The 16,880-nt window shown below is 41.6% G+C and overlaps 1 protein-coding gene across 1 annotated transcript in view; it reads left to right on the forward strand.

Moving 5' to 3' along the window:
* Spata16 (spermatogenesis associated 16) overlaps nucleotides 1–16,880 on the forward strand; it is a 255,304-nt gene that overhangs the window by 237,685 nt on the left and 739 nt on the right. The gene's annotated exons all lie outside the window — the stretch shown is intronic.

The following is a 16,880-nucleotide window of genomic DNA, read 5'->3' on the forward strand; positions in this document are numbered from 1 at the left end:
TTCCTGCAGGAATGGCAAACAGGAACCAAATCCAGCAGCCAGGAGAGTGAGCACACAAGCTTTACAGCTGCATTTATAGTATATGAGACCACACCCACGTGGGCGGGTATCTTAAAGGCTATTGGCTGGAGGAATTCCCACAGCACCCAACTATAAATTATTCTCGTTGCTACTTCCTAACTGTAATTTTGCTACTGTTGTGAACGTAAAATATCTGATATGCAGGATATCTGAGAAGTGATTCCTCAGAGGCTATGACCCATGGGTTGAGAACCGCTGATTTAGAGGGTTGGTGCACTACAGTGGAGGAGCAGACAAAATGAAACAGCCAATTCAACCGCCAGCAGCTTTTCTGTAAGAAAATTGAGAGGCCAGGCGAAACTGGTACACTACTTCTCAGCTGTTGGGAGGAAAGTAGTTTCTAGCCACAGAGCAATACCCAGTGGAATACCACTCAGGAATGAGAAGGAAAACAGTCAGATGAGGCACCCATGGAAGCTGTCAATCAAAGACCTACCTAAAAGAATGCCTGAAAGAATTCTCTAAGTGGAAAAGAAGTAATTAAATTGAAGGGGAAAAAAAGAAAAACTATGATCACAAAACAATAAACTTCCTTTCCTTTTTTGTATTTAATGGGGGGATCAAAAATAATAACAACGTATAAAATGGTTCTAGTTGTATTGAAGGAAATACTTAAGATGAATGTATTGTAAGTTGGAGGAGATAAGGATATATTAAAGCAAATGCAACTAAGAAAAAACTAAACCAAAAACACTCCCAATAATCTAACAAGTGGGATTTAAATGCTTCCGGGGGGAGAATAGAGAAACAAAACCAAAAGAAAAAGAATGGCACGTGCGATGGTACTATGGGTGTGCCACCAAGTCACTGGGCAGCCAGCAGTGCCTGCCTCGGTATGGCGCAAGGCCAGGGCCGCCGGTCTCCACTCCTTCACATTCCTTCCACTCCTGCTTGGGGTACCTTTTGCAGTGGGTGCCCGCCCCAAATGCGGGCACCACCTTCCAGTGGCAGTAGGTACATACGAGGGAAAGCTTTGACTTTTCGCCTCCCTGCTTCTGTGTCCCGCTGGAAAGTTTATCTATCCCATAGAGTGGATCTGCTCCAAGGCCGCCACTGCAGCCACCACCACCTGCTACTGCTGCCTTCCTCTGCTGCTTTCAAAATCAGAACCCAGTTTCTTCTGGTGACCGATGTTGGCTTCAGATCAGGGCTCTTGGGGGCCTTCAGGCCTTCACTACCTCCCGGACTGAATAACTGCTGTGTCCTCAGCCTCCCCAGTGAGGAACGGCAACTGCTGGACTGGTCAGCTGATACTGTGTAAGCCAATGTAACAAATGCCCTTGTGCTATATATTTATCCTATCACTTCTGTTCCTCTACAGAACCCTGACTAATACAGTATGTCTGCCTCTAACATATATATATATATATATATCAATTGATATATTAATTTAAATAATTTAAATGGCCTAAAAGCACCAATTAAAAGGCAGAGATTGTTGAAATTGGCAATAAAATATGACCCAACCATATAATGTACTAGTTTGGCTCTAGGAAGTTTCCCATCAGTCCATATGATCCCCAGCATTGTTACTCTTGATAAATAATAGGACCTTTCTTAGGGGTGCATGTTTTTGAAGCCGGGTCTCACTGTGTAGCCCTGGCTGACCTGGAACTCACAAAGATTTATCTGCCTATGCTGGGATTAAAAGTGTCACACACACACACACACACCGGGTCTCACTGTGTAGCCCTGGCTGACCTGGAACTCACAAAGATTTATCTGCCTATGCTGGGATTAAAAGTGTCACACACACGCACGTGCATGCACGCACGCGCGCGCGCGCGCACACACACACACACACACACACACACACACACCCTACCTACAATGGTACCATTAGGAATTATGAAGTACTAGATTGTCTGGTCATTTCAGAATATGATCCTGAATGAGATATCAGGCTCTTAGCCCCTTCCTCCTCCAGTTTTGCACCTTGGCAATAAAATGTTGCCTCACCACAGGCCCCAAACAAGTGAACAGCTCTCATAGGAACTGACTAACACTGCTGTCAACGAACTCACGGCATACATAGCACAGACAATTAATCAAAAGATGGAGGCAGATACATCATACAAACATTAGGAAGAGGAAAGAAGGTGGAAGAGGGGCTGGGAATATATGCACATCTGTAATCCTAGCTCTCCAGAGACTGAAACAGCAGAATCATGAGTTTAATACCAGCCTGGGCTATATAGCGAGTCTTGGGCCAGCCATATCAAAACCAATAATAATAATAATAATAAAATAAGTGGTTGCTATTCTCAGAGAAAATTACTAGAGACAGAGAAAGCCATCTTACAATGATAAAATACTTACCTCATTAAGAAAGGAGTCATAAGCACACTTGTGCTAACACAGGCCACAAAGATATAAGGAGCAAAGCTGATAGGAAGACATGGAAGATAAGCATGGCCACAGTCATACTTGGGAAATTTGTCTTTTCTTAACTAAACAAATGTAAAATCAGCTAGGATATGAAATGATTTAACAACACCATAAAACAACAGGATCTAATAGTATTAATAGACCTAGCCTCCCACTAAGACAAGAGTGCCCATCCTTTTCAACAGTCCATGGAAGATGTACCAAATAGACAATCACAAAATCTTAAGATCTGAAAATCATCAAGAATGTGTTTCTCTCTGTAGTGGATTCAAGCTGGAAATCAAGCACAGAAAGATAACGGGAAAATGCCCAAATGCTCCAGTAGTCTGCGCATGAGAAAGAAAATAGAGATCGTACATTTGACTGAATATGAATGAAAACACAAGGGATCAAAATTCATGGGATACAGCTAGAACAGCACCAGGAGAAAATGTGAAATGCCAAACGTGCGCATCTGAAGCCGGAAACTTGCAAATTCATCGAGGTCCATTTGAAAACCCTAGAAAGCAAGACAAGAGAAACACAAAGCAAGCAAAACAAAGAATATAATAAAGATAAGATGAAAAATCAATGAAATTGAAAAGAGAAAACTGGGAAATCAATGCAACCAAAAGCTGGCCTCTGAACAGGCCAATAAAGCTTAAGTCATTTCTTCTGATAGGCTGTCAATGCCTTTGCCACCTGAGCTGAATTCTGGCCAGTGCCCTCAGTAAACCTGTAGAGGAGAAGGAATTGGCAGTGTGCATGGGTCATCCCTCAGAGCAGCTTCTGCTAGCCCAGATTCTTGTTTCCTTAAGGCACATTGTAAATCTCTACTCGTTCAATGTGCATCACCTCATTGTAAGAAATTACACTTCGTGGAACTGGCTAATGCCTGTCAAGCAACAAAAACTCTTCCATGCTCGAAATAAAGAAGGGGAGAGAATGCCACATCAGCAAGCAAAGGGTTAAACAATCAAATAACCAATTAACACATCCACAGCAAAGGGTTAAACAACCGAATAACCGATTGACCCTTTTAGAGAACACATATTGAAGGATCAATGGTATCTGAGGCAGGAAGAAGGAAGCCTAAGCCCAAGTCTTCCCTGTCTGGACTCTATTGCTTAACCTTGGTGAAGTCATTCAACCTCCTAAGACATAAAAATTTCCAATATCTACCAGAGTGAGAAGTGATTGAATGGACATGGTGTTTGCACTCAATAAATGTGCATTTTGTTCATAAAAGATTTTAATCATTTTGCAAAACTAGCAAAGAAAAATAAGACACAAGTCACCAACACAAATAAAATGAGATTACTATAAATGCAGCAGACATTAGAAGAATAGAAAATTACCCAAGTAAATATATATGCAGATAAAATGTACCAATTCCAAAAAAAAACAAGAGCCCATACCTTGCCCAGTATAGTCCAAATGACCCTTAATGAAAAATTCCCTGAAACAAAAGCCTTAGGCAAATCTGGTTTTAGTGAACAGTTACTATAGCTTTATTTAGAAGAATTAACACCAATTCAATAGTGTGGGTTTTTTTCTGCAGAGATAAAAGAAGTAGCCATTTGCCAATTTTTGTGGCAAACCTGGCCTCATTCTATCACTACACTAGACACGAGCTCTTCAGGTATTTTCTAACCTGAAAACTGACACCCCTTATAAATCCAGATGAAGAAACCTTTAACTTATTAGCAAATAAAATTTGGAAAAATGTAAAAGTACTATATTAATTAAATGGTGTTTTCGCTTCTCAGATGCAAAGGTGACTGGATATTTTAAAAATCACTCTGCTCTGTCATATTAACCAGCTACAAAATGAAAATTACTTTTTTTACGGGGAACATAGCTTGTTGATTACTTGTTAGTCCCCCAAGCATGAGAACTGGACTTTGGATCCCGGGGGACCCTTGTAAATTCTTGGGGGGGGGGGGAGGCTGCACACCAGCCTACCTATAATCTAGCTGCCTTGGGAAGGTGGAGACTAGCCATTGCCTGGAGCTCTGGGTTTCTCTAACGTGGAAAGTCAACTGAAGACCATCCTTACATAAACCTGTGCTTCCCACGTGTGTACATACATGTACATATATGCTTGCCTGTTACACATACGCATGCCACACACACACACATATAAAAAAAGAAAATCACATGATCATATCAACTTATGCAAAAAAAGGTCAAATCAGACACCATCCTTGAAATAATATTAGGAAAATTAGAAATAGAAGTCATTTCATTGAATTGTTAAAGAACATATGCAAAGATTTTACTGCTAACAATACACTTCTTTCCCTTTAGATCAGGAGCAAGGCAAAGATGTCACTACTTCTCACCCTTACCCAACACAGAGCTGGAAATGCCAGCCACTGCAGTAAGATGAGAAAAAGAGAGTGTGCAGGATGTACAGTAGTGTACAGGAAGAAAACTGTCCCTATTTATAAATGACACAATTGTCTGCGTAGAAAATCCCATAGCATGCCGCGCACATACGTTGTTTAAAATAATGTAGGTTCAGCAATGTTGTAAGTGAAGATCCATGAACAAAGCTCATTTACATTTGTAACGGCAGTAATCAGGAGAAACAGAGCATTAACAATTGCTCAGAGTAGATGTTTCCAGTGAGTCTAAGACAACATTTACAGGACGTATTCTCGGAGCTTACAAAGCAATATGAAAATTACATAATGAAATGCATCATTTTGTAGAAGTAGTGTGTTACTTTAAAAACTACAAAATAACAATGAAAGGAACCAAAGATCCAGATGAGTGGAGAGAGACACTGTGTCAGCGAATGGCAGAAGCGAACGGCGTTCACATCAACCTTTGGACATGGATATGCATGCTGAATATAATTTCTACTAAAATCTCAGCAACAAGTCTGATACATACAAAAATTTTCTAGACAAAGACAATGGAAACAGATTTTGCTAGAGAATAAAGGAGGAAAATTGGAGACATGCCTCCTCAGCTATAAGCACTGCTTGAAGAGGACTCAAGTTCCCAGCACGCACAGCAAGTGGCTCAAGATCACCTGTGTCTTAGTTAGGGTTTTTATTGCTGTGAAGAGACGCCATGGCCATGGCAACTCTTACAAAGAAAACATTTAACGTGGGTGGCTCGCTCACAGTTCCAGAGTCCATTATGTTCACGCTGGAGCAGGAAATCCTACACCTCACATGCAGCAGGAAGTCGACTGACTCACTGGGCCCTATCCTGAGCAAAGAGACCTCAAAAGCCCACCCCCATGGTGACACACTTCCTCCAACAAGGCCACGCCTCCTAATAGTGCCACTCCCTTTGGGGCCACTTTCTTTCAAACTACCACAACCAATAACTCCTGTTCCAGGAAATCTGATACCCTCTGGCCTCCAGGGCCATGTGCGCACAAGTGCATACACACTCACACAGATGCACACATATGGATTCACAAATAATGAAGCAAATCTTTTTAAAGGAATAAAGGAAAATCATCCTTTGCAATTTAAAAATATTTCAACTTCTTTAATGTAAGTGCAAAGTTAATTCAATAAACAGAATAGAATGTTTTCAGCAAATGGAGTGGGAGCGCGAGCACATTTATGGGGAAGAACCATAAGAGCAGCAAAACTATGAGCAAAAATCTCCTTAGCTTGACACAAAGCTATGATCACAATCTAATCAACAAATTAGACTTCATCAAAATTAAAACCTTTTGTTTTCCCTATGGAAGTCTTATTAAATAAATGAAAAGACAAGTTCAAAGTGAGAAAAATATTTTAAAAGCATATATCTAAACATACTTGCATATAATCATATACACACACACACGCACATATACAAACATATATAAACTATGCATGGTGACGCATGCCTATAATCAAAACCCTCAGAAGGCTGAGGCAGGAGGATTGTGAGTTCAAGGCCAGCTTGGGCTATAGTGAGACAGTGACTCAAAAATAAATTAACTAATTAAATGTATAAAAGTTCTCAAAATTTAATCCCAGCACTTGGGAAGCAGAGGCAGGCAGATCTCTGTGAGTTCGAGGCCAGCCTTGTCTACAAGAGCTAGTTCCAGGACAGACTCTAAAGCTACAGAGAAACCCTGTCTCAAAAAAAAAAAAAAGTTCTCAAAATTCACCTGTAAGGAAAATGGAGGACAATAGCATGTGATAACCCGAAGAGCAAAGCCTCCAAACATCCCTCCATACTTGTCAGAACGGCTAGAATAAAAATCCCGCAAGATTTAATCCTGGTGAGGGTGTGAGGAACTGGATCACAGCAGCCTTCCCAATGGGAAGGAAAAAGGTGCAGCCAATAAGAATACAATGTGACCATTTCATTAAAAAATGCACAAAGGGAGAGAGGATGAAGGGGAAAGGGAAGGTAAATATAATCAAAGTACATTTTATGCATGTATAAAATATAATGATAAATCCATTATTTTATGTAATTAATATACTTTGATATGATGAAATAAATATGCAGCTACCACATGACCTGGTAATTATTCTCCTGGGTATTTATCCCAGAGAAATGAAGATTTACAGTTACACAAAAACAGGTGCAAAATGTTCATGCCAACTCAATTCACAGTAGCCGCAACATTTAAATGATCTAAACATCCTTCATAGGGTAAATAGCTCACCCAACTGTTTATCTAGATCATGTGATTATGCCCATCAGTAACAAGAAACAGATGTGTTTGTCAGAATAGACCTCCAAAGGAGAACAGAATTAGATAGTGAGTCTATTTAGACAGTCTTCTTTCAGTGACACGCTGATTAGTAGTTGACAGCTTAAAGAAAGGACCAGAGAGAGAAAAATGGGCGGCTGTTCCAGACCTTGTAAAATCCACGTGCTGCTTGTAGGTATCAACGTCAATACACTATCGTGTTCTTTTGTAGTTCGAGATGTTAATCACCCTCGTGAGACCTGGGAAGAGAAGGACGCAGCTTCTTCCTGAAGTGCCTCTTCCTAGACTAGAGAATGCAAATCTGCAATTACCTTAAAATGAAAACTTTGATAACATGCTCAACTTTTTGATGCATGCCTGTGGGCCCAGCACTCAGAAAGCCAGGGAAAAAGATGCTGCAAGATCAAGACTGGTCCAGCTTACAGAGCAAGTTCGAAGTCAGCCAGGGCTGCATAGTAAGACTCTGTTCAAAAACAACAGCGATGATAAAACACATTCTATCTTCACAGAAACCTTTGCACTTTTAAACTCTAAAAAAATTACTAAAAAAAATCACAAACTTTTAATCTGTTTAGTCATGATAAGAAAATACCATAGTCTTAATGGCATATGACAAAAATCTGTTTGTTACATTCCTTGGTGCTGAAAAGTATAAAATCAAAGTACCAGCAGACTTTGTGTATAGCAAGGGGCCTATTTCTCTTCTAATAATTAAGCCGTGTGTGTGTTTATTTGTGTGTGTGTCTTTGTGTGTCTGTGGGTGTGTGTCTGTGTGTCTCTGTGCATGTATATCTGTGTATGTGTCTGTGTGTCTATTAGTCTGTGTGTGTGTGTGTGTGTGTGTGTCTTCGTGTGAAAGAAGAGACAAGCAAGCTCCTTTGGGCTTTGCTTTTAAGAGCAGTGATTCATGAGGGCCTTACGTCTATGATCCGATCGTTTCCCCAAAGCCCCATCTTCTCTGTTTATTTTAACATTGTGTTCAATTATGTTCATGGGGAGGTACATGCATGAGCACGCAGATACCCACAGATGCCAAAAGAGAGAGTGCTGGGCCCTTTGGAGCTGGAGTGACAAGAGGTTGTTTGACACCTGGTACGAGTGCTAGGAACCGAACTGGGGTCTTCTGCAAGAGCAGTAAGTTCTCCTAAACACCAAGCCAGCTCTCCAGCCCGTGGCCACCACCACCTTCTCTATTATGACATCAGGGAAGATTTCAACGGAGAATGTTCAGGAGATGCCCCTGTTCAGGTTACAGCATATGTGTCCCTGGACAAAGTGATACCAATGCTTAATAATAGGATTTTTTTAGCTCTATACTAGATCAAAGGTGTTGTCATGGAGGGCATTTTTATCAGGAGTAGGTATGTGTTTGTCATGGAGTCTTCTGTGTGCTTGTTAACATTTTTGGCCCCGGCACCTGAGAGTTCCATGTTGTAGAAGACAATAAATCCACTAAGTCAGGGAGGAGAAACACCAGGGCCTGACTGAACAGTAGCCAAAAGCAACTGCAGAAGCAGCGCTGGTTCAGAGCCGCGCTTACTTCAGAAATCAATTTCAAGCATGTTTGGAAATAATTGTAATTCTAATAAGAATTAAAATTCAAACCATTAAGGGCGATAAATATTTAAAAGCATTTGGTCTGGAAATTAAGCTGGAACAGAGGAAAGAAAGTCATGTAATCAAACCCACTGTGCTGGAGTAAAGTATCGGCTTTGCTGGGAGGATTTTTGGCCCAAACTGCTAATCCCTGAGAACACACTCTCATTCTCTAACCACTGCCACAGTCACATGAGCCTGGTGTTTATTCCTGGAGAGTTTGACTCTGGTTGCTTATTCTTTTTCTTCTAAAGGCAAAATCATTTATAGTTCTTCTTTCCTTCCTTTCTTTTTTTTTTTTTTTTTTTTTTTTTTTTTTTTCTCCTCCAATTCCTGAGTCGTAAACATCTACAAGCAAACCCAGTTAGACATACCTACTCCTTGGGCCCAGACAACTTGAAGCCTAACATAAAGCCCAAATTCAGTATCTTCTTTATTTGAATAATTTAACCACTCATTCATTTGTGTTTGAAATAGGCTTCTTTCTTTCAAAAAGATCTATTTCATTTTTCAGTTGTGTCTGTCTGTGTATGTACGGTTATGGGCACATGACTGCAATGTGCTAGCAGAGACCAGAAGAGGGACATCAGAGCCCCTAGAGCTGGAGTTAGAGGCCCTTGTGAGATGCCTGACCTGGTACTGCCACAGAAGTCCAGTCCTCTGGGAAAACACCAAGCCCTCTTAACCGCTGAGCCATCTCTCTAGCCCCTGAGATAGAGCTCACACTGCCGCTATTGGCAGAGCACTCTGGTTTCCAAGCTGTTGACTAAGCCTGCGCAGGGGGATCCAACCAGGGGAGGACTTTTCAGACTATGAAAAGTGAACTAAGGGAACCAAAGTCATGCTGGAGGAGAAAGCTGTAGCAAATCTGAGCTCTTTGTGGGTTAGTTAATTGGCTAAATTCACTTGCTAGGCCTACTGTAGCCAAATGCCACAAACTGAGTGGCTTAAATGAAAGGAATAAATGCACCATTCTGGAGCCTAAGAGTCTGAAATGAAAGCACACACAAAGCTAGTTCCTCCTGAGTGTCAAGAAGAGGGTCTGTTCTGTTGCATTTGTATCCTAGTATCTGGGATTTCTGGTTGTCATTACGGGGTCTTGGCTAGCAGGAACAACACCCCAATCTGTCACTTGACTTTCTCTGAGTGATCTCTCTAAAGCTCTTCGTGTGTGTGTGTGTGTGTATGTGTGCTTGTGTGTGTGTGTGTGTGTATACACTGCTTTCTTTATTATCTGTTATCATACATTTTTTAAAATATTTTTCATTGATTTTTATTAAGCTCTACATTTTTTTTTCTGTTCGCCTCCCTGCCTCTCCCCTTCCCCTCAATCTTCTCCCAAGGTTCCCATGCTCCCAATTTACTCAGGAGATCTTGTCTTTTTCTACTTCCCATGTAGATTAGATCCTTGTATGTCTCTCTTAGATCATTGTTGTCTAGGTTCTCTGGGATTGTGATTTGTAAGCTGGTTTTCCTTGTTTTATGTTTAAAAAACACTTATGAGTGAGTACATATGATAATTGTCTTTCTGGGTATGGGTTACCTCACTCAAAATGGTATTTTCTAGATCCATCCATTTGCCTGCAAATTTCAAAATGTCGTTATTTTTTTCTGCTGTGTAGTACTCCATTGTGTAAATGTGCCACATTTTCCTTATCCATTCTTTGGTTGAGGGGCATTCAGGTTGTTTCCAGGTTCTGACTATGACAAACAATGCTGATATAAACATAGTTAAGCACATGTCCTTGTGGCATGGTTGAGCATCCTTTGGGGATATACCCAAAAGTGATATTAAGGGGACTTGAGAAAGATTGTTTCCTAATTTTCTGAGAAATCGCCACACTGACATCCAAAGGGGCTGTACCAGCTTGCATTCCCACCAGCAATGCAGAAGTGTTCCCTTTCCCCACAACCTCTCCAGCATAAGTTGTCATAAGTGTTTTTGATCTTGGGCATTCTTACAGGTATAAGATGGAATCTCAGCGTTGTTTTGATTTGCATTTCTCTGATAACTAAGGATGTTGAGCATTTCCTTAAGCACCTTCCAGCCATTTTAGATTCCTCTGTTGCAAAGCTCTTCTTTTTAAAAGGACAATTGTCACTTTGGATTCGAGTGACCCCAGTCTGATATGATAACCAGTGAGAGTATCTCTGATTCAAAAAAAAAAAAAAAAAAGAGCAAGTCACTGTTGAGTGCTTAGTCACAAATGGAACAGAGCGGTATCAACTATCTCAAGTTTCAAAGAGCTTCACCGAGAGGAGGCGGAAAGAATGGAAGGGTGGGAGAATGGGAGGAGTGCGGTGCAATCCTGTCTTCTGGACACAACACGACTACTGCACTCATGAACTCAACAGCAGCAACGGTCTACACAAGGTCCAGCCAACAAGAACAGCAGTGTTCCAGCAGGTTGCACGAATTTGACTTGACAGGTATCTTGGTTTGCGCTTTTTTGCTGTGAAGCGACACCATGACCAAGGCAACTCTTATAACAGATAGCATTCGTTGGGGCTCCCTTACAGTTTCAGAGAACTAACATCCATTGTCCTCATGGTGGAGAGCTTGGCAACACACAGGGAGCCCTGTGCTGGACAAGGAGCTGAAATTTCTACATCTGGATCCATAGGCAACAGGAAAGGAGACCCTAGACCTGGCATGGGCTTTAGAAACTTCAAAACCCACCCCCAGTGACACACTTCCTCCAAAAAGACCACATCTCCTCCAAATCTTTCTCAAGTAGTGCCATTCCCTGATGACAAAGCTTTTAAATATATAAGCCTATGGGACCATTCTTATTCAGTCTACATTCCACTCCTGACCCCCATGGGTTTATAGCCATATTATAATGCAAAATGTATTTAATCCAACTTCAAAAGTCTCCATAGTCTAAATTACAATCTCAACACATTTAAGAAGTCCAAAGTTCAAAGGCTTTCTGAGAATCAAGGCAATCTCTTAACTGTAATCTTCTATAACATCAAAATCAAAAAACAGACCACATACTTCACATAATGTCCCAGAATATACATTTCCATTCCAAAAGGGAGAGAAAAGATCATAACGAGAAAACATTAGACAAGGTGAAGACTGAAAACCAGGAGGGAAACTTTAACTCTACACCCCCATGTCTGATGTCAAATCACTCTTCAGATCTCCAATTCTTTTCAGCTTTGGTGACTGCAGCACACAACCCCTCTGTTTCCACACCCTGCCTGCAGCTTTCCTTGGTGCTTATCCCAACTCTGATATCTCTAACATTGTGAAGTCTTCAGTTAAACCGTGGTTTCACCACCACAGCTTCACACAGTGGCCTCTCTAGGCCTCCGTGGGGGGACACCTCTGACACATGTCTGACTTCAGTGGCTTTCTTGAGTCACAGAGGGAGCTTCTGCAACCTTCTTCTCCACATAGCTGAAGGTGCCAAGTTCTGCTGCCTGCTGTGACTGGAATCTGGCCCCTCCTTCAAATAAATTTGCATCAGCTTACTGGTTTTGATGGTTTTCATCATTGCTTAAGCTTCCCTTTAATCCTTTCCACAAGCTGGAAGTTTAGCTGGGTGGGGTCTGGCTCTGAGCTCACCACTCCCTTTATTCTATTTAGCATCAGACTTTTCTTTAAACTTTTATCTCCTTGAGCACTGAATTTGGCTCTAACATTTATATTTTCTGGTGTTCCTTTTCCTCTCAGTTTGTATTTTTCATTGCTCAACTTGCTCCTTTTCAGTATAGATCTTCATTAGAGTGACCACTAATAACCATGTGACACAGTCAATACTAGGTGTCAGAGGGAGCATCTGGGAGAGTAAGAGGGGACAGTTTAGGGTACATAGGATCAAGATTCACTGTACACATCTATTAAACTGTCAATGAATAAAAATTAAAACTACATATTTGAAATACTAGAAGTTAAGATTTTAACAAGTGATGGAGGAAGGTCATTGGTTAAAAAAAATAAAGAAACTGCTTGGCTGGCCCTCATAAGTTAAAATATAGGTGGGAGGCGTAAACAGAACAGAATGCTGGGAGGAAGAGGAAGTGAGCTCAGACTCGACAGCTCTCCTCTCGGGGGCAGATGCCTCAGAGAGACACCATGCTCCCATCTCCAGGGCGGACGCGAGAGCTCTGCTCTCTGAGGCACACGCGATGAAGCTCTGACCCAGGATGGACGTAGGCTAGAATCTCCCTGGTAAGCCACCTCATGGGCTACACTAGAAATGGGCTAGTCCAGGTGCGAGAGTTAGCCGAGAAGAGGCTAGATAGAAATGGGCCAAGCAGTGTTTAAAAGAATACAGTGTCCGTGTAATTATTTCGGGGCATAAGCTAGCCAGGCGGCCGGGGTGCTGGGGACGCAGACCCGCAGCTCCCAATTACTACAAACAAGCTTAAGAGAGAAAGAGGGATGTAGACCCATTGGTAGAGTGCTTGCTTTGTAGTCAGGAAGCCCTAGGTCAGCACCATGTAAATGAGGTGTCAGATGTAATGAATACATGGTAAATTTGAGGCCTGCCTGGGCCACAAGAAAACCTATCTAAAAAAAAAAAAAAAAAAAAACAAAAAAAACAAAAAAAAACCCTACCTAATGACAATGGACAATTTATTTGACTCTTGAATATAACTGATAACCAACACCCATAGAGTAGAACAGAACCCGCCCTCCATCTGAGAACTTCAGTTCCCTGCAGTAATCAAACATCCAGAGTTCTCTGCAAGAGCCATCAACCCCTCACCCACTCCACTGCAGCCCCTAGTCAGCACTGGCACACGTGGACATAAGGAAATGTTACCTGCCCATTTTGCAAATGAAAAAATTGGACTCAGAGTGGCCAAGCAGCCTGACACCACTGCAAATAGACGATGTGCCAAAAAGAGAGACTAAAAACTCCTGCGCCCCAAACAGGCTCATTTTCTCTCTTTGTCACTTCCTCGTGTGTTTCTTCGTGCTTCATTTCCCTAAGGGCTTTACAGAACCTTCTATCATTCGCAATCTGTTCTTAGTTGTATGAATCTATTTTCCCTTCAACCAACATTTTTCTTTTTCTGACTTAAAAGAGGAAACTAAAGACCCAGTTTTACTAAACCCTTCCACAGCTCTCCTATGCTTCAGTAAGCATGGGCACACAATTGAGTTGCTTTACTGAATACCATGCCGTTGGCCTAACAGTGTAATCCAAGGGGAAAGCTCCATGCTGAAAGTGTGTGTGTGTGTGTGTGTGTGTATCCTTAGGCCAGACTACCAGATCTCATGGGAGTCCAAGTCAGGAATTTATGAAGGGTGTGGCCTTGGAATTATCTAGGTTACCCTTCTTATTATACAAAACATCAATAAGACGTGAGGCCCAGAAAGCACACAAAGCAAAGATATAATAAGCCAAGCCAAGAACATCATACACCTGCTGAGTCATCACTAGGGATCTCACAAACATACCAAGTGTAGCACATGCTTATTGCCTTGCCTTGACCATCTGGAAACCAGACAAAGGAGAGGGAGTGATGGGCTGTGGACATGATGTCTGTTTATCCTACAAGGGAAAAGAAAGCCGCCTATTATGTTGCATCTGTATCAATTGCAGTGTAGGAAAAATCTACTCAACTCCCTTTCCAGAAAGTGAAGGGTTACTGGGGTCCATCAAATCCTAGGTTCTGAGAATAAGGACAGTATGGGATTAGTTTCACAGAATAAATATTATATAAGTCATTTTAAGTTACTGAGTAAAAACTTGTAAACTTGTAACACTGGGGCCAGAGAGATGAGCTTCAGAGTTAGGAGCATTTACTGCTCTTGCAGAGGACGAGGGTTTGAGTCCCATCACCCACATTGTGTCTCACAGGCTTCTGTAATGCCAACTCCAGAAGACCAGACACCTTCTCCTGGCCTCTGAGAACACCAGACACACACATGGTACACATACATACAGGCAAGCAAAACATTCATACTCATAAAATTAACCTAAAACCTTTCTTTAAAAATGTCTAATATGCAGAGATGCACCTGGGCTGGTTCATAAAAGACTCTACACAGGCATTGACAATGACCCAGAAGTGCAAAGGAAATGGGGTCTCGCAGAAGGCTGAGCCCCGGGAGGGCCAAGGATGCAGAGGCACCTGATGTGCTGGCGTGATTGAGAGATGTCACAGGGCTAAAGCAGGTGCAGTGGTGTGAAACCCTTCGTGGGTCCACTGGCATCGTGTGGGCCATGTGAACTCGTTTCAAGTATTTTAACCAAGACAGACAGGCCAGATATGTTTTAAAGGGATCGTTGCAGTGTCAGCTTGGGGAGATTGACAGAGTGACATGTGACAGGCTGGGTAAGACGTGAGCACGGTCACATCAGTGGTGCTCAGGCTAGACCACTCGGCTCCAGTCTCCTGTTCTTTACCACACTGACTTGGCTTGCATTTTTCTTTATTTTTTTTTTTTAAGTTTTTTCTCCCTAAGACGGGACCTCCTTTTGTAGCCCAGGCTGGTTTTCAACTTCAAATCTTCTGGCTTAGACTGCCAAGTGCTGGAATTACTGGCTTGTACAACCACACTTGAATAGCTTTGTTTTGGTTGGTTGGTTGTTTTTTTCTGAAGGGGAGCCCATTTGGTCAACCCTGCTCTTGTTAAAACAATTGTCACAAACAAAAATGAAAGCAGTGCTCACTTTTGAATGATTTATTTTTTTCTTGTTGGAGAAGACTTGTTTTTGTTGAAGTATAATTGTCATTTCAAATTGTATTTGAGCCAACTGGGAACACTGTCATTGTAGAGAAGTTGACAATGACACATTGTCAGTGCAAATGGCAGGAAGGAGTCACCAGCTCAGCCACCAAAGAGATGGCAGTGTCCGCCATTGTGTTTGCTTTGATTGTACCTAATGACTTTGTTGCTGCTGCTGCTTTTCTGTTTGGTTTTACTCGCCAGTTGCCTGAAAATTGAACAGTGTAAAATACATGGAGTAAATAAAACTGGCTTGACTTCAGGCTATTTTGATGATTCCTGTAAGGACAAGACATCATAAAAGGCAATGTGCTTTTGGAGACATTTACCTGATATAACTTCAGAAAGGTTCTCGGAAAGAGTTGCTTTGCATAAATAAGTTAACTGTTTTCCTACAGATCCAGTCAAAGTTTCCGTCACCTGGCGTGATGTGTCCGTAGCATAACATGCCGACGAGTAAAGCCATTTATCGCTTTCACTTTGACAATCCGAATTATCTTTTGGATATAGCCCTGAATGATAAATCAGATGGTTTAAGAGCAGGACTCAAAATTAGAAAATTGAAGTCCTAAATGCTTTTATCCTAAGTAGATGGCACCTTGAATAGCAAGTGGCCCATCTCTGAGCTGACTCAATGACCAGGGGCTCTGCAGGGAGTGATGTTAGACTCACACCGTGTACAGGTCCGGGAAGGCCAGGCTAAGTGTGAAGTGTACCTACTGACTTTCATGAGAGCCCAATTCAGCAGATATGGACATTTTTATCCTATATTTCTTCAGAAACATTATAAAATATATCTAGCCATTTACCACTGGATTATTGCAGATTATCTTTGAAAAAATTAATAGCTTTTCTTTTCCCAAGAATTATTGCTCAGTGTGGCCTTGTGTCATTGTTCCATCTTGTTGCTAGGGTGTGGCTCTTTTTTTTTTTTTGTTCTAAAGAAAATGTTCTTTCAAATTTCTTCTTGATTTAGTGGAGCAATGGCTCCTGTCAAGACAACATGGAATATCCAGTTTTCTCCCATGTTGGCCAGGGTCCAAGTACAGAGATGCTGGACTCACCCACTTTGAGGGAGCAGATTCACTTCCTCTCTTGGCTTTTTTCGAGTGCTAGAGAAAACGGCCATGATTGCACCATGCATTCTTTTGAAATCCCTTGATTCGCTGGCTGTCAGAAAGAACATTGATGTGATATGCTCCTCCATCCCCGCTGGATGGGTGGAGTAGAACAGCCAGCTCCTACAAGCCTGCAGAGCAAAGCAAGGAAACCAGAAACAAAAGTCCCTGTTTCCCCGTGTGTCTACCAGTACTGTCTCTGCTATTGCACTGAAATAGGTCCTGTGGTTGGGATTTAATTTTTTAAATTCTTCATTTTCATGTTTCCAAGGCTTTGTGAAAGTTACTTTTACCATTGTTACAACCAAATACCTTAAAAGAAGCAGTTTAAAAAAAT

Source organism: Microtus ochrogaster, chromosome 1 (genome assembly GCF_000317375.1).
Source record: "Microtus ochrogaster isolate Prairie Vole_2 chromosome 1, MicOch1.0, whole genome shotgun sequence".
In the NCBI taxonomy this organism is placed as follows: domain Eukaryota; kingdom Metazoa; phylum Chordata; class Mammalia; order Rodentia; family Cricetidae; genus Microtus; species Microtus ochrogaster.